Source organism: Papio anubis, chromosome 18 (assembly GCF_008728515.1).
Source record: "Papio anubis isolate 15944 chromosome 18, Panubis1.0, whole genome shotgun sequence".
Classification (NCBI taxonomy): Eukaryota; Metazoa; Chordata; class Mammalia; order Primates; family Cercopithecidae; genus Papio; species Papio anubis.
This window is the reverse complement of record NC_044993.1, coordinates 44,287,634-44,310,533: the sequence shown is the minus strand read 5'-3', so window position 1 is coordinate 44,310,533 and position 22,900 is coordinate 44,287,634. Positions and strand designations below refer to the sequence as shown.

General features: G+C 37.5%; 1 long non-coding RNA gene and 2 pseudogenes across 3 annotated transcripts; 2 read left to right on the top strand and 1 right to left on the bottom strand.

Moving 5' to 3' along the window:
• Positions 1-231: 231 nt before the first annotated feature.
• On the bottom strand, positions 232-21,555 carry LOC110742339. 3 transcript variants are annotated; one of them, XR_002519977.2, is made up of 7 exons: positions 20,647-21,555; positions 11,799-11,894; positions 8,328-8,397; positions 6,132-6,231; positions 5,898-6,035; positions 5,485-5,565; positions 232-600 (listed from the first exon to the last, which is right to left on the bottom strand). It is a non-coding gene; the product is annotated as an uncharacterized LOC110742339 (long non-coding RNA). The 3 variants fall into 3 exon arrangements; XR_002519978.2 differs by having other exon boundaries at positions 270-600; positions 5,485-5,562; XR_002519979.2 differs by lacking the exon at positions 11,799-11,894 and having other exon boundaries at positions 270-600.
• On the top strand, positions 12,300-15,172 carry LOC101016448 (annotated as a pseudogene).
• LOC103881478 lies at positions 17,316-20,126 on the top strand (annotated as a pseudogene).
• Positions 21,556-22,900: the final 1,345 nt, after the last annotated feature.

Below are 22,900 nucleotides of genomic sequence, written 5' to 3'. Positions count from 1 at the left end.
AGTGAGGCCCAGAGAAGAGTTGGGGAATCCTGTTGGGCGAGGAAGTGGAGTAGTATTAGTTAGACCAAATGGTAGAAGAGGACCTGTGGTATTAGCTTCTCTCTGTGATGTAGGCATGGAATCCCAGGGAATATCCTGCATTCTCAGTGTCCAGATGTCTGAGGCCACAGTTGTTTATGATGATCGAAAACAACTGCTTTTTTCTGAGGAGATTTACCACCCCATGGCTGACGTAAGCTGGATTCTATAGAACATTGATTCTCTTTTCTCCTTCCTATGTGAGCTGGGGTTACTTCTTCAGTTTTTCATCTAAAGATGAAATTATATTTGTCAATAATTGTGTAAAATAGAGATAAAAGTCTGGGAAGTAGACCCTTAGTTACAACCCTCAGCAGAAATTTTAGTCTGTTTCTCTTCTTATTTTTATTCAATTGGCACAGAGAGATGCCGTGACATGTGGTCTCTCAGGAGTAATTAGCACATTGTTCTTCTGGAAAAGCTGATGGGACAGGGCAGGGCTTCGAGTGAGGATTCAAGCTTCTGTCCAAATCTCCCAACTATCTGTATGTGGCAGGCGGAGTCAGGAAACACCCTAGAGCTCTGTTAGATATTATTAAGAGAAAACAAAATTTCTGTAAATTAGAGTACTAGGGAACATGTTCATCAGTCACCTTTAGAGTCAAATGCTCAGGGCTGAGCCTGTGTGGGAGAGCACAGAGCAGTGTATGCCTGGGAAAGCCTCTGATCATGTGTGAATGGTGAGGTTCTGCCTCAAGGAGAAGTCCTGTATCTGACAGAACATGATGCGTCTGGGCATGTGAGATTCAGTGCTTTTCCTCAGCAGAGCAACACTGAGTGAATAATTGTTTTAGGATCAAGCACATGGAGGCCAATTTTATTTTGAATTTCTCAAAGACAGAAACAGGAAAAATTTTTACACACTTTCAAATTGAGTAAGAGCATCAGAAACTTCAGTAAAAAAGGCACAGGAGGAATCTTTGGTTTCTTATTCATCCCCAGAAACCACAAAAATCCTGATACAACCTTCAATAATTTACCTTGTAAAAACCTGATTTTTTCATTGTATAGCTTTGTCTTTCATTTGACCTTTATTTTATTGCAGGTTATAATTAGCATGTTATTTTTTACCTTTATGATAGAAACATCAGATTCCTAAACCCAAAGCATTAATGATGCCTACCCAACTGTAGTTTGTATTGCCAATTAACTTTTTGCTATGCTCTGAGTTTGTGTCTCCATGTAAAAACTCATTTGTAAAAATTTAATCATTAATATGCTAGTTTTAAAACATGGAGCCTTTTGGGAAGTGACTCACTCAGGAGGGCTTCATCCTCATAAATGTAATTAATACCCTGTAATAAAGGTTGAAGGGAGCACTTTTGTCCCTGCTGCCATGTGAGAACACAGGAGGAAGGCACCATTTAAGAGAAACAGGATCCTCACCAGACCCTGAATTTGCTGGTGCTTTGATCTTGAACTTTGCAGCCTCCAGAACTGTGACCAATATATTTCTGTTATTTATACATTACTCAGTCTAATGTATTTTATTTAGCAGCCTGAACAGAGACACTTCCTCATATACTGTAGTTTATTTTAAATTTGTACTTCCACTGACCTGTCCACATATTCACAAATCAGCATGTCTCATAGGGTGGGATAGCCACTCTACTTTTTCAGAGTTTTCTCAGCTGTTCTTATTTGTGTTTTCATCTATAGGAGTTTTGTGATAAAGTGGCTGCTTCCAATACCAGATGGTATCTCTATTGGGACAAAGTTAAATTTCTGAATTGCTTCTAAAAAAATGATGATTGAGTGATATTGAGTGTTTCTACCTTAGAACATGATTTGGTTTTCCATTTGTTTATGCTGATTTTCTTATATTACAAGAACTTTTTATGGTCTTTCTCATATGCTTAACAAATGTTTGTTAGATTTATGTATAGCTAGTTTATTTTATTTTGTCCTGTTAAAAAGTAAACTGTAGCACAATACAAATTTTAAAAGTTTTCTTGGATGGGAATGGTGGCTCATATCTGTGATTCCAGCACTTTGAGAGGCCAAGTTGAGGGGATTACTTGAGCCCAGGAGTTTGAGGCCAGCCTGGAAACATAGTAAGACCCTGTCTCTACAAAACATAAGAAGAAATTAGCCAGGTGTGGTGGTGCATGCCTGTAGTTGCAGCTACTCATGGGGCTAAGGGGGGTGGATGGCTTGAGCTTCAGATGCAAGGCTGCAGAGAGCTTTCTGTGTACACACTCCAGCATGGACAATAGAGCAAGAACCTGTTTTAAAAATATTTTCTTGAGTAAGAAGCAACTTATGAATTGTGGAACACCAGAGCAAGAGAGGATTACCACTTCAATGGCAAAGTGTCAGAGGTATGATTGTATTGAACAAATGTAGGAACAAAATATTAAAATTATGTTATTAATTATGTTATAAAATTATGTTATTTAATATTATATTAAAATTAATTACATTTATGAGGATGAAGCCCTCCTGAGTCAGTCACTTCCCAAAAGGCTCCATGTTTTAAAACTAGCATATTAATGATTAAATTTTTACAAATGAGTTTTTACAAGGAGACACAAACTCAGATTCTTTGCAGTTATAAAATTGTATTTTTTGGTTTACCTTATAGACATATGTTACTATAAGATTCTTGGCACTTATGATGTTAAGCTTAAGTTTTTGTTTTTGTTTTTGTTTTTTAATGCAGGCATTCACAAAAATAGCTCATGTTATGTTTTGCTTATTTGTAAGTCAACAACATGAGGTCACTGAGGATGTCTAACTGATTATGTCCACTCGGGAATGTTTTGGATTTGGTCTCCCTTTTAATTTACTTTTATAAATCATTTTGTAATTTTTATATCCTACCCATTCTGTAACAGGTCAATTACTTTTATAAACATGTAAAAATCCTTTATGTATGATCTCTAAGTATTTCACAGTGAACATTGATTGTTATACATGCATACCTAGTCTTATGGCATTTTATTGTTCTTTATAGATATTGGATTTCTTACAAATTCAAGGCTTTTTGCAACCCTATATTGAGTGACTCTATTACACTATTTTTGCAACATCATGTGACCTTTGTGTGTGTTTACATCTGTGTCAGCAATTTTTTTGCAATAAAGTACATTTTTTTATTAAGGTCTGTACACTGTTATCGCAAACATAGGCTATTTCAATCTTATTCTACAGTATAGTGTAAATATCACTTTCATATGCACTGGGAAAGAAGGAAAATTGTGCGACTCACATTATTGTGATATTTGTTTTATTGTACTTGCTTACAGCGAAAGCCATATATCTTCAAGCTATATCTGTATATTTTCATTGAATTGGCTCCATTTACTGGATTATAAATCACTATTCTTTGACTAAAACAAGAGTTGTGGAGTGTGAGGGGTCAGGGTGAAAATAAAGCAGAAGTGAAGATAAAATGTCCTCCAACTCACACATGGAGTAAATAAAAATTCAATGTGGATGAAATACAAAATTATCTAAAATTGAATATTCTCGGCCAAGCGCAGTGGCTCACGCCTGTAATCCCAGCACTTTGGGAGGCCGAGGTGGGTGGATCATGAAGTCAGGAGATTGAGACCTTCCTGGCCAAAACGGTGAAACCCCATCTCTACTAAAAAAATACAAAAAATTAGCCGGGCGTGGTGGCAGGCACCTGCAGTCCCAGCTACTCGGGAAGCTGAGACAGGAGAATGGCGTGAACCCAGGAGGTGGAGCTTGCAGTGAGCTGAGATCATGCCACTGCACTCCAACCTGGGCGACAGAGCGAGACTCTGTCTCAAAAAAAAAAAAATTGAATATCATTTTGTATATGAAAATGAGGCAGAGAACAAAACAAAAAATACATTTTACGATGAAAGATTTCATAATCTCACTGTAAAATGCAAGAATAAAAATATAAAATATAACAATATGTAAAATAAAGGACAGCACTTATATTACATTTAATATCCTATAATACACTATGATCAACTGAAATGTATAAAATAGAATAAAGTTTAAATTTCAAAAATTTAAAATGAGGCAAATATGAGTCAGGAGAAGAATAAATAATTATGATCAATTACATTTAACATATCTTGACTTCAATTTTATGTAAAAATATTAATAGTAAACACCTTGTGTGGCAATTTCACCATAATTTTATTAAACTGTAAAAATATATTGACATTTTCCCATGAAGAGTACTATTAAATGTTTGTGGATATTAGTGTTCTATGGGTTCAGTGTGGGAGAGTGAGAGGTTACAAACTTTTCTGAATTAAAAAAGAAGCATATAATTTTATATTTATTTTGTTATAATTGAAAATATGAAAGGCATATGAATGATTACATCCTAATATTTGTCTGATTATATAGAAATGCATGACTGTCATGAGACATCCAATAGACATCAAATATCTAACAAGAAATATATAATTTGTTTATAATCTTAGCCCTCTACAAATTGCAGGGTTCACCATTTTGAGTATATTGTTCACGCTCCTTTCCTGTGACTGCTTCAGAGTCGTTCATTTATTAACACTGTGCATCTAAAATTGTCACTGCTGGTCATTTGGAAGAATCTCAGAAGTAGCAGCTTCTTGCTCTCATTCCAAGAGTGTATTCTCTGCTGAGTAGGGTGAGGGTGCACCCAGCTCAAGCCTCATCTGATCCACTGACAGGCTCAGCTATCTCCTGCCCAGGCAAGGGATGGGCTTCTCTATCCAGAGCTGAATCCTCAGGACCAGGCAGTGTGGCTGAAACAAGCCACTTCTTAGCAGGCAGGACACAACCTACCTGGGTGGTCATGGCATAGAAGGTCTGCTCCTGGGCACACAGAGGCCCCAGAGCCAGGCAAATTGAGTAAGCTTCTCCCAGGTCAGTGGAAAATGGACCTGCTGAACCAACACCTGGGGATAGGTTTTGATAAATGGCCTTTGACACACATTGCAAGGTCATCAAGCTTTCTGAAGTGACAACCATTGAACTCCTGGGGCCCATTAACTGTGCCACTTGCTACACCTAGTGTAAACCATGAAAGGCCCTCTGTGGTGGGCATCACAGGTCCCCTGGATTTCACTGCTGTGCAAAGCAGTGGAGGACTTTGGTTTCTTTTTCAACATCAAGCTGCACTCCTCTCCTGAACAGTTCCCTGCAGAGGAAGCATGTGAGTGAGAGACTCGCCAAAACAGTGCTCACAGACCCTCATTGCCAGAACCTCCCATGCACCTTCAGGTAAACCTTGTTTGTCTCTTCCTCCATCCTGACCATCTCAGCACTTTAATGAAGTGAAGCTTAACCCCTTCTGAGTCCCCAAATATCCCCCTGAGTTCCGGGGTCTCAAAAATTTTTTATTCATTAAGAAACCCCCTTGCTGCTCAAGCCCTCTCTGAAAGTCTACTGCTTGTTTGTCCTTTAGGGGGTAAAAAAAAAAAGGCAAGATTCTACCTGCACTGTCTTGGCAGCTGTCCTTGGAATTGATTTTCATTTTCTTGAAATTTTCCTCATGTGAGCTCGACTCTGATTCTGCTGATAAAATAAGAGTTGGAGTAAGTGCCTCCTACCAAACACCCTCGAAGCTTTAGTTCATCCTGGACACCCAGGAGCTGAAGTTGTCACTAAACCCGGTCCCCTCTGTTCTCCAGAGTCCGGAACCTGTAAGGTCCTGGAAGTCAAAGAGCTCCCAGTTTCCTTGCCAGGGGAGACTCTGTTGCTTCCCTGACTCTTTTCACTTTGAAAGAGTTAAATTTTCCCTCACCTAGCAGTGCTGTTTCTGGCTTTAAGCTTAATTTTCTCAGAATTCTTCTCTTCATTTAGATTGGGCTCTGATCCCAGTGCAACATGGAGTTTAGGTGACTCACCTCTCTCATGCACACAGTCGCACAGTCTATCTCTGATAAATATTTCTGGATCAGTCTTTCAAGTGAAAGTCTTCTGCCAGTGTCATGAGTGAACACATTTCTCAAAGCCTCCTCAGGGACCTGAGCCATTTCCCATTCCTAATTTCAAAATAAAACCCCAATAAAGACACATAGCTCAGTATTCCTGATTCCAACCCTCGTTGGAGACTTCACAGGAACAGCCCAATGCCTTACTTTGCCTTTCCATGTGCTTCTCACTGGAGTGGGAGGAGGGGGTCTTGCCTTTTGCTTTGAACAGTTTCTTCTCATCTGAGCCCTTTTCTGTAAAGGAGATCTGTTTGAAAGAAGGATGGTCAGTGGGACATTGGATGGAGGAGCAGTGGGGGATCATAGTCTTTATTTTTTTTTTTCTCATGTTCAAACTCAAATGAAAGGTGCTCTCTCTCACATGTCCCAATTCACAGTGTGAGTTATTCTCTTAGACCCGCCTCTTATATGTCCCTCAGCTGGGCGTGGCTTGCTCTTGTTGGCTGAACAGTTTTCTTCTTCCTTCCTCATTAGGACCTCAATAAGAAAAGTTTCATGCTGTAGTTTTACTATGGACCTAAACACAGTTAATGGGAGACATTGTCTGGGTCTTGCCATAGTGTCAAAAACAAAAACTAAAAAAGTCAGGGGCGCAGAAATCAGAAGATAGGGGAATCATTTTTTCTAATTTCTGTCCTGATTCCTACCTGAAAGTATTTTGATCCTGCTTGTTTTTCAAGATGCAGAATAAACATATCTATATTGAACTGTTTCAATATACATTTTGCAAAGAAAGAGCATTATACATAGTGTTAAATCATGTACAGAGATGTTATAATTTTTCAAATGCTTGGAAATGTCAAATGAAAATTATGGTTGATTGTATTAGATACATACATATATGATAAAATAAAAAGTGGAGAAAAAGTAAATACAAAAAAAAATTGCTATTTCTATCTTAACAAGGGGGAAGAGAATTAGATCAAACTGAATCGAATTGAATTGATTAGATTAGAGCTGGTAGTAACTTAATCAGCCTGTGATTCCTGAGGCAGCAAAAAGTCTAGGTGGAAAGAGAAACTTTCCCCCTTTGTCACCCTTCCTCAAGGCTCTACTTTGTTTTTTAGAATTTATTCAGTCTCTCTGGTAAAACTGGACTTGGTCCCAAACAGGTAACACAACTGAGCACAAGAAAAACAACCTAGATCCTGAGCATTCAGCTTGTGTCTTCACACAACAGACACCACCTGAGTCCCATAAAAGCCTGTGTTGTTTCCCAACATCCACCATTGAGACATATTCCAGAGCAGCCTCTCAAAATCACCTAAACAAGATGGAACGAGGTATGGTGGAGCTTCCAGGCTCAGGACAGCTGCCCCATTCCTTCTTACTGAGAAATCTCTATCTGTTGGTTACAGCTATCAAACTGTAGAAGACTTAGTTCATGTCCCAGCAAGTGTCCCCTAAAAGGACCTTCTTATTTTTCCCTCTTCTGAGAAAAGCATGCAGAAATAAGAACTTCTATGTTAGAGAGCACTCGGTCCTCGACTCTCAGATAGCTTGCTTGACTGATGAACTGATGCCCTGAGGAGGGGAAAGATCCAGGGAAGAGCCTGTGCTGGTGATTCTGTGTTTTCCCAGCTGTGCTGTTTGTGTGCAAATAGTGGCACCCAAAAATAATCGGGTGGTAGACAGACAGACACTGCCTAATAAAATTGTCTGAATTTAAATAGGATTTAAATGGAACTTATAATATCATTATATATTGATACTATACTATATATAATTTATTTGATAATAAACAAGTTGTGAATATTATGTTATAATATCTTAAGCAGTCATTTACACAGAGCAGATAATATTCTCAGATTCTATTTAGTTTATAAGTCGTTATTACAAAATTTAACACAATTTTCTTATTAATTACCTAACAAAAATTTAATGTTATTATAATATCACAGTAATACATACGAATTGTGATACCTTAATATATTGTGATGTCATAATACATATGAATTGATATCAAAATATATTGTGCTGTCATAATACATATGAATTATGATATCATAAAATATTGTGATGTCATGATACATATGAATTATGGTGTTGTGTATATTGTGATGTCATGACATATATAAATTATGGTATTATAACATATTGTGATGTCATAACACATATGTGATATATTTATTTATATTTATGGTATAATAACTGTAAAATTTTGTCAGTTAATTTTATAAGAAAATTGAGTTAAATTGTGTAACAACATTAACATATAAAGAAGCTTAGAGTCATGTCGAAAGATGAAAGAGGAGCAGGCATCTCACATGGTAGGGGTGGGAACAGGAAAGATGGGGGAGGGATAGGCCTCACTTTAAACCAACAGATCTCGTGAGTACTCACCATGACAAAAACAGCACAGAGCCATGAGGAATCCATCCTTATTCTTCAACCACCTCCCATCAGGCCTCACCTGTAACATTAGGGATTAAAATTTAATATAAGATTTGGAGGGGACATATAACTATATCATATGACTGTTAGAAAAACAGATGAAACACTCATTGTTTCTATTGTTCAGATACTTTCATTCCAGAGCAAATGGCTAAATGATTGAATTCAATATTCTGTGGTCAGAAGAGAGAAGGCAGGTGTACAGGGGACTTTGGCTACATTTGTTCCCCTTCCCTTATGCTGCTGTTGTGAGTTCCGATGTCACCACCTGAAGGGCGATTCATGGACAGAAGAATAATTGTTATTGTTGTGATTATTCCTATTTCTTTTACCTTAGTAAAAATAATCTTTTTAGCTTCTCATTTAATTGTCCTAAAATACCCTAAGTGTTTTTTTTAATTCCTTGTTATTGTGTGTTATAAAAATTGACAGGGAAATGGCTAAAATAGATTAAAACTATACAAACTCTAGGAGTCAAGTTTTTACAGGGAAGGCTTAAGAAAGACAGAACTAGAAATACTCCACCAGCATAGACATCAGCCACATGGGGCCCACTTTCTGTCCCAGCCCTGCCCAGATCCACCCTCTTCTAAGGCCTCATCTGAGTTGGGCTTCACCCTAGAATCTCCTCTCACAGAACTAATTAAAGGAGATCAGAAATTATACATTTGTGGATGACAATTTCTTTTCCATTGAAGCCAGTGCTTCTACAGACATCCCACCTAGCAACCTGGAGTTCATTTCTGCAGATCCAGTAGTTCCTCTACAAGGCACAAGAAAGTCAATATAAATACCAAAAAATCTCTCTGAACAGTTCACCCTTTCTTTCTGTATTCCTCTCATCTGTCTACACCGCTTTTATTCTACACATTTTCTTTACAGGTAAATTATTTTAAAAATGAAAGAAAAAATAGAAATACTGGGCCATTCAATCCTGGGAATTACAGAAAGTTTAGCACCCAACTCCTAGGAAGCTATAAGGATGAACTCACCATATGATGTTTCCAGCACAGCTGTGTAACATACTTCTGAACACATAGTACATGCTCAACAAACACTGTATTAACTAATGTATACATGTTTTTCAAATGCAGGCCTACTCTAACATTGATGCATTCTCTAGCATCTGAAAACTTTAAAGAGCCAGCAGAGAATAACCTGCTTGTTAATGGTGATTGCTGATTTCCACTTTGGGCCAAAAGTATTTATGTTGTGGTAACAGTGTTGGGTGTCAGGAACTCTGTGTCCTCTGACGACTTTCTCTAGCTGAGTGGATGTACTGTGAGAAACATCAGCATTAAGAGAAAACTTTTTTAAAGAAGCCAATTCATGGACCCCTTCCAAACCTGCAGAATTGGACCCCTTCCAAACCTGCAGAATTACATTACATTACATTAATTACATTACTAAGAGAGAATGTAATCAGAGAGGAATCAGAAATGATTTATATGTACATTGAAACTTCAGGGGCAAGACTTAGCTAAGTTCTCTCAGCCTAGGCTTCCAACCATAATCACATGACCACTTTAAAAAAATACCATCACCTGTACTCTCCCCACAGATTCTGTCAGTTAATCTTGATTGGAGCATCCATATGGCTTTTATTAGGAAGTCAAATTGTCCTGCTTTGATGATTACATAATATTATATCTAGAAAAATCTAAAGACCACCATAACAATTTTATATTTGATACATGAATTTACTAATGTTTCAGGATATAAAAATCAATGTACAAGAATTAATAGCATTTTTATACACTGATGTTGATCAAGCTGAGAACCAAATTAAAAAGTCAATTTCTTTTAAAATAACTACGCAAAAGGTAAAATACCTACAAATACAATGACTCAAATAGGCCAAAGATCTCTAGAAGGAAAACTACAAGACACTGAAGAAATAAATTGTATATGACACAAATAAATGAAAAAAATATCCCATGCTCATGGATTGGAAGAATTATTATCATTAAAATGACCATACTACCCCAAACAATCTACATATTAAATGCAATTCCTACCAAAATGCCAATGTTATTTTTTATAGAATTAGAAAACCATTTTAAATTCATGTGGAACCATAGAAAAGCCTGAATTGAATGGGTAAAGCAAATTTAAGCAAAGAAAAGAAAGTTGGAGATATTATGTTACCTGACTTGAAATTATACTAGAAGGCTTTAATAACCAACACAGCATGGTACTGCTAAAAATGGAGGCATAGATGAATGGAAAAAAACAGAGAACCTAGAAATAAAGCCACATACCTATACACAACTGATCTTTTACAAAGTCAACAAAAACATACACTGGGGAAATGACATTCAATTCAACTTACTGTGCAAGAAAACTTATATTGCTGTATGGAGAAGTATGAAATGAAACCCGTAACTCTCACCATATAGAAAAATCAACTCAATATGGATCAAAAGATTAAAATATAAGACCTGAAATGATAAAAATTCTAGAAGAAACCCTATGATAAACACTTCTAGATATTGGCCTGAAAAATAATTCATGACTAAAATCTCAAAACCAGATGCAACAATAACAAAAATAAAGAAATGGAACTTAAACTAAAAAGCTCCTGAAAGGGTGTTCTAATTAACAGGTGAGCAGACAACCTATGGAATAAAAAAAAAGTTTGCAAACTATGCATGTGACAAAGAACTTATGTTCAGAATATACAAGGAAATCAAACAGCTCTACAAGAATAAAATAAGTAACCTCATTAAAAAGCAGGCAAATAAAGGGAACAGATATTTTTCAAAAAGACAATGATGGCCAAAAAGCATGTGAAAAATGTTCAATGTTGCCAATGGTCAGATAAATGACAATTAAAATCCACAATGAAATACCATTTTACATCATTCATAATGGCTAATTATTAAAAAGCAGAAAAATGACAGATATTGGCATGGATACAGAGAAAAGAGAATACTCATACATTTTTTGTGGGAATGCAAATTTCTACAACCTCTATAGAAAACAGTTTAGAGATTTCCCAAAAAATTAAAAATAGAACTTCCATTTGATCCAGCATTCCCACTACCATCTATCTACCCAAAGGAAAATAATTCATTACATAAAGAATATACCCACACTCATGTTTATTGCAGCACTATTCACAACAAAAAAGATATGGAGTCAATTTAAATTTATCAATCAATGGTTGAATAAAGAAAATTCACTATACATTTACACCATGGAATACTACTCAGCCATAAAGAAGAATAAAATTATGTCTTTGGCAGCAACATGAATGGAACTGGAGGCCATAATTTTAAGTGAAATAACTTAGAAACAGAATATCAAATACTATATTTTCCTCACTTATAAGTAAGAGCTCGATAATGCATACACTTGGATATACCGGAGGCTTAGAAAGATGGGAGGTTGTTAGAGGGTTTAGAAATTAGAAAATACCTGATTGAAACAATGAGGACCATTCAGATGATTGTTACACCGAAAGCCTTCATCACTATGCGACATGTTCCTGAGATGAAACTGCATTTGTACTGTCTAACATATTAATAAAGAGAAAAATAACTGAGTTTTATCAAGCGGGCAGACTGAATAGACCTCATAATTTTCATAAATATTTAGATTAGGCAGTAAAATAATATTAGTAAAAATAAATTAAAAATCATATTGGTTTTTTTTTTTTTTTGAGACAGACTCTCACTCTGTCGCTAAGGCTGGAGTGCAATGGCACTGTGTTGGCTCACTGCAACCTCCATCTCCTGGGTTCAAGTAATTCTCCTGCCTCAGCCTCCTGAGTAGGTGGGATTACCGGTACTTATCACTACCCCTGGCTAGTTATATATGTATGTATGTATGTGTGTGTGTGTGTGTGTGTGTGTGTGTATATATATATATATTTTTAGTAGAGACAGGGTTTCACCACGTTGGTCTCGAACTCCTGACCTCAGGTGATCCACCCACCTCGGCCTCCCAAAGTGCTGGGATTACAGGTGTGAGCCACTGCACCCAGCCAAAAATCATATTGTATGTTTAATAATAGTATAAAAAGATAATGTGATGAATAACAGTAGTACTTAGCACATACAATATGTTAGGCAAGATTCTAAGCCATTAGACATTTATAGACAGAATATTTGATGGTATAAAATAAATAACACAAAGATTCATTGGCAATGACAAATTGACATATTTTTAATCATATTAGATGATACTAAAACCATTATAAAATTTACTGTTTTGTGTCATAATAAAGGATCATAATGTTAAATAACTTCATTAAAAAGTTTGACTGAGGCATATAGACAAATGGGCAGTATGTTTACCAGTAAACAGAGGATACACATTATTTTCAAAGACAAAAAAAAAAGATTATTTATTTATTTATTTATTTTGATTAGGGGAGCAGCTTTATTAGCTGGGGATATAGTGGGGTCCTCTCCCTGGGAGGTGGGGTCTTCCACTGGTCACACCCGGCAGTGGTCCAGGACAAGCCATGCAATTCAGTGCTGGGCTCAGCTCCGTGCCGGGTCTTCGAGAAGGCGAACTGTGCAGGGAAGCAGTAGCTGTGGCATCCTTACCGCCTGCTCCGGCCTGCTGCACTGGGTCCCTGGTGCTGTTCAGGCTCCCGCCGAGCCTGCGTCTCTGTAGGGCAGCGACCCACCTGGCTCAGAACCTTATCGTTAGAGCCCAGTTCGATGCAGGCCAGGCATTTTTGCTTCCTCCACCTGGGCTGGACATTGCACTTGGGTATCTTCGGGTCCTTCCTCAAGCCGCTTGTCTGCTTAAATTCCAGCCTCACAAATGTTCCAGCTGGGAAGGGCGTGTCCACAGCGCCTTTCGGTGCCTGCACTCCCGTGGCCTCTGCCTTTGCAGGCCTCAGCGGAGCGCCTCCTCACATTACCAGTGAAGGCTATGTCGCTGCAGAAGATACTGAGGTGGAAAATGAGGGGAAAAATGGCCCCCCGTGTATCAGAGTAATTGTCATTAGATAAACTGTGTTGCAGGAAGGGTCACTCTTTATCATTACTGCTGTAAAACCTGATGCAATTGGAAGAGAAAATGATCTGGAACATACTGTTTGAATCCCTGAAGTTGGTGTCAGTAAATTTCATGCAGAAATTCATTTTGACCATGACTTACAAAGTTATGTCCTTGTAGATAAAGGCAGTCAAAATGGAACAATTGTTCCTGGAAAATGGATGGTTCAGCTGCAAACTAAATGTGAGCCTTATGTCCTTGAGCATAGACATGAAGCGAAAATTGGAGAGACTGTGTTACCCTTTTACATTCACCCTGGCAGCGATACTTGTGATGGCTGTGAGCCATGGCAGGTTAGAGCTCACCTTTGCCTTGATAAGAAAGATGAATTGTTTACTGGTCCAACACTAAGTAAGGAGAAAAAAGAGTTGGGAATAAGAAAATAATTAAAGAAAATACGAGTAAAATATGGTTTCAGAGTACAGACTATGAAGATGAATAGACATTGAAGAATCTAAAATATAAAGATAGAGCTGGAAAACATATGGAGCAGGTTGGAAGTTAAAGAGCTTTCAAAAAGATGATGCTCCTGCATCTGTTTCTTCTGAAACTACTGACAGCTACAAAGGTCAGAGGATGTTGGAGAAGATGGATTGGAAAAAAAGAGAGGGCCTGGGAAAGGATGGTGGGGAATGAAAACTCCGATTCAGCTTCAACTTCAGCTTCAGTGAACACATGTAGGTTTGGGGACTCACAATCCATACTCAATTGAAGATGTTCACATTTTCCAAAACAAAAGCAAACAAACGGTGACAAAGCATGAGATAGGCATACCGAAAACTTCCCAGAAATGAAACCTTAAAGAGATGACCTAGGGATCACGCCTTGGGTAAAAGGGACTGTAGAGTGAGGTTAATCATAGAAGAAAACTGAAGCTTTAAAAACAAATAGAGTTTGGAAACTATTATTTATTTTATTTTATTTTTTGCAGAACTTTTCTCCCCAAAAGAGTCTGTGGCACAGAGGAACTGTGTCACAGTTTACCCTTTCCTGATTCAGAAATGTGTAATAAAGTTTGGCTTGAAGGTTTTTAAAACCATATTTAAAAATAACAAATAGTAACTGAATCAAGTTATGCAGTAAGTGGACTAAAGTTTACAGGGGACAGATGAGTTTATCAAACTTCATTATTTTATTTTGTCGTTTATGACATCCATATAAGGACAAAACCATATAAGGGCAAAACCATATAAGCAAAACTCATGTAACCACTAACGACTTAATGTACATTTGTCTTTGTACCATATATTCACAGTAAGATGTACAGCAAAAAAAACAAAAGTTTATAAAAATACATGACTATATGCATCCTTGTTTATGTCCTTTAGAACCTAGTTAAAAGAACCTCTTATACCTGAAATAGCATAAATAATATTATTGAGGAACTAATGAATAGATGACATATTGTAGAAAATTAGTCTTTTATTGTTTTCTTCTGTGAAGAATCTGTTGATTTGTACTACATATTTAGCATTTATATTTGGTTTGTTTCATAGCTACTGAGATATTTACATATAAACAACTAAGTACAGTATTGAAATAGTGTGCTGACATTTGTAGTTTTCATAGGTATTATTGCAGGCAATGCGGAGTTGCACTAGAGAAATCTGATTTCTAGTACAAAAGGAATACTTAGCCAGGCCTCAAGCTCAAGATATTTGTCGAAAATGTCCTCAATTGCAATAAAAACACTACAACATTTTTTAAAAAGCTCTTTTCAATAAATTCTGAATTAAATAGAAAATTTAAATTATACCTTATATGGAGTTAGGAAAGTGCTAATGAGGTAAAATGGCAATTGAAGCCGAAAGATCCAAATTCAGGTAAATAATTTTACCCATATTGATTTTATATTAAAGGAAACAATGATTCTGACTATATACTATTAACTATTTCAGAAATGTGCGTGTAATACATAACTAATTCTCTAATGGTAAAAAAAAATCACATTCTACAAATTATTACAATATGGTCTATAAAAGAGAGTGGCATTTCAAATAAAGAAACTTGGAATTTCTCATGAGGTGGTGATCTATGCCATAGAAAATCTACATAAAATATGTTATTCATGTATGCAACTGTTGATATTTCTGTTTTTCAGGAAAGTGACATCCTTTAAAAACTTAACACAGATAACTAAAATCACCAGGAAGTTATAAGACTTCAAAAAATGCCTAGTGTAGTTGAAAGAAAATTATGGAAACTTCTCAAGACCAGAAGTAAATAAAGGTAATGATTCAGAGAAGTAATCAACCTAAGAGGCCAGTGCTCCATTCAGATGCATCTGATCACAAGGATGCCAGATGATGTGGTTTGTTCAGCTTCTGACAAGGCACATGGAATAAATATAGATAAACTGCCTGCTGGCGTCCAGAGTGTGCGTTCTTCCATATGTCAGAACTAAATTATAAATTATGTTGTACAAAGGGACATAAGCTACTAGCATGAAGCATTAGATTTTAGATTAAATTATGTGGCACACAAAACTCAGATATGAGGTTTATATTTAAATGTTTGCCAATATAATGAAAAACAAGAAACTAATATAATGTGGGAAAAAATCTATGAAAAATCTATGAAATGCTGAGCACAATTAATGTAGTCATGTACTTTATAGAAAGCAAATTAATACAAAATACAAATATATTTACTTACATGTGAAGATCAGATGAGAAGAAATGAAAAACATTTAACTATTTTCCAGACTATATAAACAAGAAGGCAATATTCAAAGAATCTGTGACTCATGTTTCAGAAATCAGAAACAAGACATGAATCCTATCAAAGTTTAGAATGTAATAAGTCAAAAAAGATAAATTAACGAATACTTAAAAGAAATAATGGTTTAGGTTATTGTGAATACTGCTTCAATAAACATGAAAGTGTAATTGTCTTTTTAACATGCTGATTTTATTTCCTTTTGATATATACCCAGTGAGATTGCTGGGTGATATACATGGTAGTTTTATTTATAATCTCTTGAAAAGCCTCCATGCTGTTTTCCCTAAGGGTTGCACAAGTTTACATTCTCACCAACAGTGTATAAGTGCCCATCTATGGATGAATGAAGAAAATGTTATATATATACATAGACACACACGCACATGCAAACACACAAGGTAATAATGTTCAGTGAGAAAAGAGAATGAATTGCTGTCATTTATATCAACATTGATGAATCCAGAGGACATTACGTTAGAAGAAATAAGCCAGTCACAGAAAGAAAAGACCACATGATGTCACTCATATGTGAAATAAAAAAAAAAAGTTAACCTCATAGAAGTAGAGAGTAGACTGGTGGTTACCAGAGGCTAGGGAGAGCGAAGGGATGAAAAAATGGGGAGAGGTTTGTCAAAGTTGCAAAGTTACAGTTAGAAAGGGAGAATAAATTCCGGTATTCTATTACACAGTAGGGTGTCTATAGCTAACAAGAATGTCCTATTTATTCTAACACAGCTAGAAGAGAGGATTTTGAATTTTATCCGCACAAAGAAATAATAAATATTTAAATTGCTAGATATGCAAATTACCCCAACTGGGTGATTGTACAGTATATACATGCATTGAAACATCACACTGTACCCCATAAATATGTACAATTATTGTATCAACTATAAATAAAATGTCTTAAAAAAAGAATAATGATCAACCTGCATGACACAAAAAAGAAGAAAACCTTTTAAAAGCAGTGAGATAGAAAACAGATAACCTATAAAGCTGAGGGCAAACTCTTACCTCTGTATCAAGTCAGAAAACTGAAAAATTAATATCAATAAAATATTAACATAAAAGCTTCTGGACACCATAGAAATCTATTAACAGGGTGAAAACACAACCTCTAAAATAATAGAAATTATGTGCATCTGACAAGGAGTTAATATCCAAAATATACAAAGGACTCAACTCAACAGCAATAAAAATCAAAAAAACAAAACTACAGAATAAGCAAAAGACCTGAATAGACATTTTTTCCAAGGAAGACCCAACGAAATGCTCAACATCACTAATCCTTCAGAAAATGCAATCCAAACCATATGAGGTAGTTCCTCACCCCATTTTGAATGGCCATTATTAAGAAGACAAAAGACAACAAGGTGTGATGAAGATGTGGAGGAAAGGAAACACTTATACACTGCAGGTGTTAATGTAAATTTAGTACATTTTTAGATTTATTTAGTCATTTATTTTTTAAAAACCTGTGTGGAAAACTATACAGGTTTCTCAAAACAGAAACCAAAAACCTAAAATTGAAACTACCATATAATCCGCAATTCCACTATTCAGTATAGATCAAAAGGAAGTAAAATCAGCGTGTTGAAGAGATAACTGCATTTCCATGTTTATCATGCCACTACTGACAGTAGCTCAGATACGGAATCAATCTTAGTGTCCATCAAGGGATAAACGGATGAAACAAATGTGTTGTATACACACAATGAAATACGATTTAACCGTAGAAAGAATAAAATCCGGCGCTGTGCGCTAACGTCGGCCTCTGACAAGGCCGCCCTGCTCCTGTTTCCGGCCTGGTCGCGGCCCGGACAACTGGGCGTCCTACCGCCGTCCATCCCTTAGGACTCCCCACCCTCCGCCTCCCAACAGCTCGGGCTTTTGAGGTCGCGCGGCTGCTGCAGCAGCTTGGAATTGGAGAAGCCTAGTCCTGCTCTCAGGACAGAAACAGGAGCCCCGTGGCAGCCGCGGTACTAGAGGCTCCTGGTCCCCGCCGGTGCCACCTCAGAGCTTGCCATGTCTCCTATACCCGGAGCCAATCCGCAGCTCATTGCCGAGTTACTCCTACTAGCAGCGGCCGGGGAGGGACTGGAGCGGCGGGACGTTTCAGGGGAGCTTAAGAAGGAGGAACCACAGCCGCCACGTCCTCTCTTTCCCCAGGGATGTGCAGAATTACAATGAAATTATGACTCCTCATCCTGCGCATTACCAATGGGAAAACTGGAGTCTAGAAAATGTTGCCACCGTTTTACCCCACCGGTTCCCCAGTAGACATATTTAGGTGATAAAGTGCTCCCGAATGCATTTGCACAAATTCAGGTGCCGTGATAGTTTTCTGAAAAGTAACATGTTTTGTTCCCCAGAACACGATACTGACTCTGGAGCTTTTAAGCACTTTTATATGTTATTAGTTAATGCTTCTAAGTCAGAGTAGTTTATGAAAGAAAAATTTGAATCATTGAAATAAGGACTCCACAGCACCGAATTGTAGTCCAGTTCTTCTCATACTACAAATCGTTTCCAGGGAGAAAAATAGAGGACGTGTGAAAAATCTGATGAGGTGGCCATAAGTTCTTATCCACCATCCCTAAACGATGCATCATTTATTTTGATTGGATTCAGTAAAGTTTGGGTTGTTTTGAATCAGTTTCTTTTTGAATTGAAGAAAGATAAGAACATAGATGCTTTCGTTAAAGGCGTAAGAACAACGTATTGGCTGGGTGGTGGTCATTCTGCAGGAAGCAATATTGGGTTACTTAACCACAAGCCTTGAAAGAATTTGCACTAAGAAGGATTATTGTTCACATCCATATAACACTTCACCAAGTAAGTGACCCAATGAGATCTTCGATTTGAAAGGAACAAAATAAATTTGTTTAGATACTTGGGGATATTGGTATGCTGGTGACTACCCGAATTCATTTCACAAAGGAAGCTCCCTACATAGAGAATCCCTTCAGAGTTCATGAAGTATTTTGAGACTACAAGTATGTTAATGTACTCATTCAGTGGAAGAGCACAAGCACTTTGAGTACTATAAATTCAGATAATGAAATGTAATTCACAGATGCATTGTCAGTTGGGGGTATGGGAGGAAACACACATTCCTGAAATATGAGTGTAATGTGCGACAATATTTCTTGCTTGGTAATGTGAGCAGTTTTTAATTAGGATTGGGTTAGAATTAGTTAATTTGAAATCTAGCAAGGTGGTTTGCGATAATACTGAGGCAATATAAGACCCTTAAAAGTGAAAGTTACAACATAGTTATTGTAAAAAGTAACCAAAATGGTTTCTCTTGGAAATAGTTGATTTTCTGAGTAATGTTACTAATTTTTGTAACATTTTGACAGTAATTAGCTATTTTGGCACTTAAAACTTTAGTGGAAATATTTTATTTCTCTTCAAACAGAAGTAAAGGCACAATGTTGTTTCCTGTCATTTGGAGTAACTGTACCCTGCCTCTTGTGTTTTGTAAACTTATTGACTCATTCTTTAGTGTACCACCAAGCACCTTTTTCTTGAGAGTCAAAATATATTTGTTTCCCAGTGTCCAAATATGTACAATAGTGTAAAGGTGGTTTTTAAAAACATAGCTGGGTGTGGTGACATGTTCCTTTATTCCCAGCTACTCAGGCGGCTAAGGCAGGAGGATCCCTTGAGCTCAGGCTGTAATGTACCATGAATGCGCTTATGACTAGCTACTGCACTCCAGCCTGAGCAACATAGTGAGACCTCATCTCTAAAATAAAGAAAACAAAACAAATTACACTTAAGCACTATCACTTAATTTTTAATTGACAGCCTTTGATTGTTTTGGATACGACATTCTGGCCAAAAACTAATTGCTTGGAAAATTGTTTTAAATTAAGTATATGTTTCTATTTTTGATACAAATGTACTGTGGAGAAAATTTCAAATTTTTCATTACATTAGTCTTTTTGAAAGAGAACAACTTAGGTAAGCTAAATATATAATACTCTATTTCTTCATTCTCTATTTAAAAAGAAAACAGATTCCAAATATCTAAATCAATGTTTCTCTATAATCATGACTTTGTTTGCAAAAAAAAAAAAAAAAAAAAGTTATTTTTGGCCAAAATGCAAAATTACATTGCTGTAAGAAAAGTTACAAGTGAAAGTTTAAACATTATCTAGTCTGAGGAGAGATCCACATATGACAGTCACAATTTCAACTCTGAATTGCATCCATGTGTGAGATTTAGAATCTCACTAGTGGGCTCTGTCCATGTATGAAGGTGACAATCCTAATTGTTGGTTACGTGTGTCTATGACAGTCACAAGTGCAAGCTGTTATGCAGCTGTCTATGTATTCCAAGGGCTTTATAAAATACGTGTGAGTTTCATAACCTTCTGTGACTTTTACAAATAATAGACCAAAAATCTTAGTTGTTGCCCTAAGCCTAGCTATTAGAGTCAAAATTTCTCGTATTGTCTGGGTCCATGTAAGAAAGCCAGCATCATGACAGTTGCCTGGGCCTAGGTATAGGTTACAAACCCACCTGTGAGCAGAACCAGGGAGGAAAGTCACATCACCTGAATGCTGGGCCAGGGAAATGTCAATATCATGGGCAGAATCCACACAAGAAAGTCATCACCTTTGTGCTAGGCTCAGTGATATGTCACAATGCCCACAGTAGGCAGAACACAGTCAAAAGAGTCACATCACCTAGGTGCTGGGCCCAGCAATATGTCACAATACCCGCTGTTAACAGGGCCAAGTCATGAGTGGAGAGTCATATCACCTAGATTATGTTACAAATCTTCCTGAAGGCAGAGCACAGGTGGGAAAGTAGAGTCTCATCACCTAGATGATGGACTCAGAGACACATTACAATGCCCCTTGTGGGCAGGGCCCAGTCAGGACAGTCACATCACCTAGGTGTTTGGGCCACGTATATGTCATGATCCCAACTGTTGGCAGGGCTCATGCAAGGGAATAAAGTCAGTCAGATGCTGAGAAAAAAAAAATTGTATGTCAAAGTCACACCTACAGAAAGGTCCAGGGATGAGATTCACTGTCTCATACATGTTCTGGCTCAAGGTATAAGAGACAACACCTTATATGAATATTGTTAAAATATACGAATCACAATTTCAATGGTGGAGAGAATTCATGCATGAAATTTCTAACCTCACCTGCAAATACTGTCTAATTAGGGCAGCCACTGCCTCACAGGTGTGCTGAGTTTGGGTATAAAAGTCATCATTCTACCTGTGAACTAGATCCATGTATGATACTCACAATGCCAACTTTCAACTAATCTGGATGTGATACTCAGAATCTCGACAATGTGCTATGTCCACATGGAAGATGACATTCCTCATTGTACGTTGTGTGTGTATAGGAGAGTCACAATGTCATCTGTGTGCTGGGTCTTTGTAAGGCACTCTCTTTGCCATTTAATGTCCGGAGCTGCGCGCCCCGGCCATAGCAAATAATAATTAATGATTAAACGCCCGAGCTCTATTCCTTTCCACCTTCTACCTCCTCCCTAGATTTGTTGTTTCTCTTTTGTATCAATACTTCATAAAAGATGGCGCTCTTCCTGCTTCTTCTTCACTTGTTTTTCCCCCGCGGCCACGAAAATTGTTACTTTGTAGCGCAGGCACCATCCCACGCCCGGGAAAATTACCAACTGACAGCGCAGGTGCAACATGACCTTCCACCAGAGAAACCAATACCTACTTGGTCATGCCCTCCGCGATGAGATCATCTCTGCCTCTGGCCCAACCCCTTCTCCTCCAAGTGTATATAAGGCACTGCATTACCGCCATTAAACGAGACTTGATCAGAGCACTGTCTTGTCTCCATTTCTCGTGTCTCTTGTCCCCCAAATTCCCACTCCCTCCTCCAGGGCCTGCTTCGACGATCCCGCGGGCCGGGATAATTTAGGAGCGTCATAAGTTCTCCATGAGAACGAAAACCTGCTCTAAGACCTTCATAATGGTATAAACCCATGATCCTATGTGATGTCCTCAGTTCAGGCATGAGAGTTAATACCTGTCCTATTTGCTGGGTCCAGGTATGACGGACCTCAGTGTGCCTGTGAGCTGGGTCCAGAAATGATCCACCATGCCATTTGTGGATGGATCCAGATATGACACTCACAGTTCCAACTGTGAACTGTTTCTGTGTGTGAGATCCAGGACCTCATGAGTGGGTTTTCTTCACATTTAATCCTGTGGGCTGTGTGTGCATACAAGAGTCACAATTGAAATTTTGAGCTGGGCCCTGTTTTCACACTCTCTGTACCACCTTAGGGCATTATTTAATATGCATGAGTGTTGTAATTCTCTGAGACCTCTGTTAAAGTAGAAAGCACAGGACCTTATCTGTTGCTGTAAACCTGGATAGAAGAGTCAACATGTCTTCTATTTCCTGGGACCGGGCATGAGAGACATTGTCATGCCTATGAGCTGGGTCCAGAAACGAGTCACTTTCCAACCTGTTGCCAGATCCACATATGACAGTCCGAATTCTAACTGTGGACTGTTTGCACATGTCAGATTCGGAGCCTCAACAGTGGGCTTTGTCCACGTGTGAGAAAGACAATCCGAATTGTTGCGTAGTGTTTCTATGAGAAGTGGAATTTTACCTCTGTGATGGACTCTGATAAGACCTAAGTATTTTATGGAATATTCATGAGCATCATTGTCATCTGTAATCTTTATACAGTCAGGAAACACAGACCCTTACTGATTGTTCTAAGCTTAGCTATGACAGTCAAAATCTCTTCTATTGGCTGGGATGTC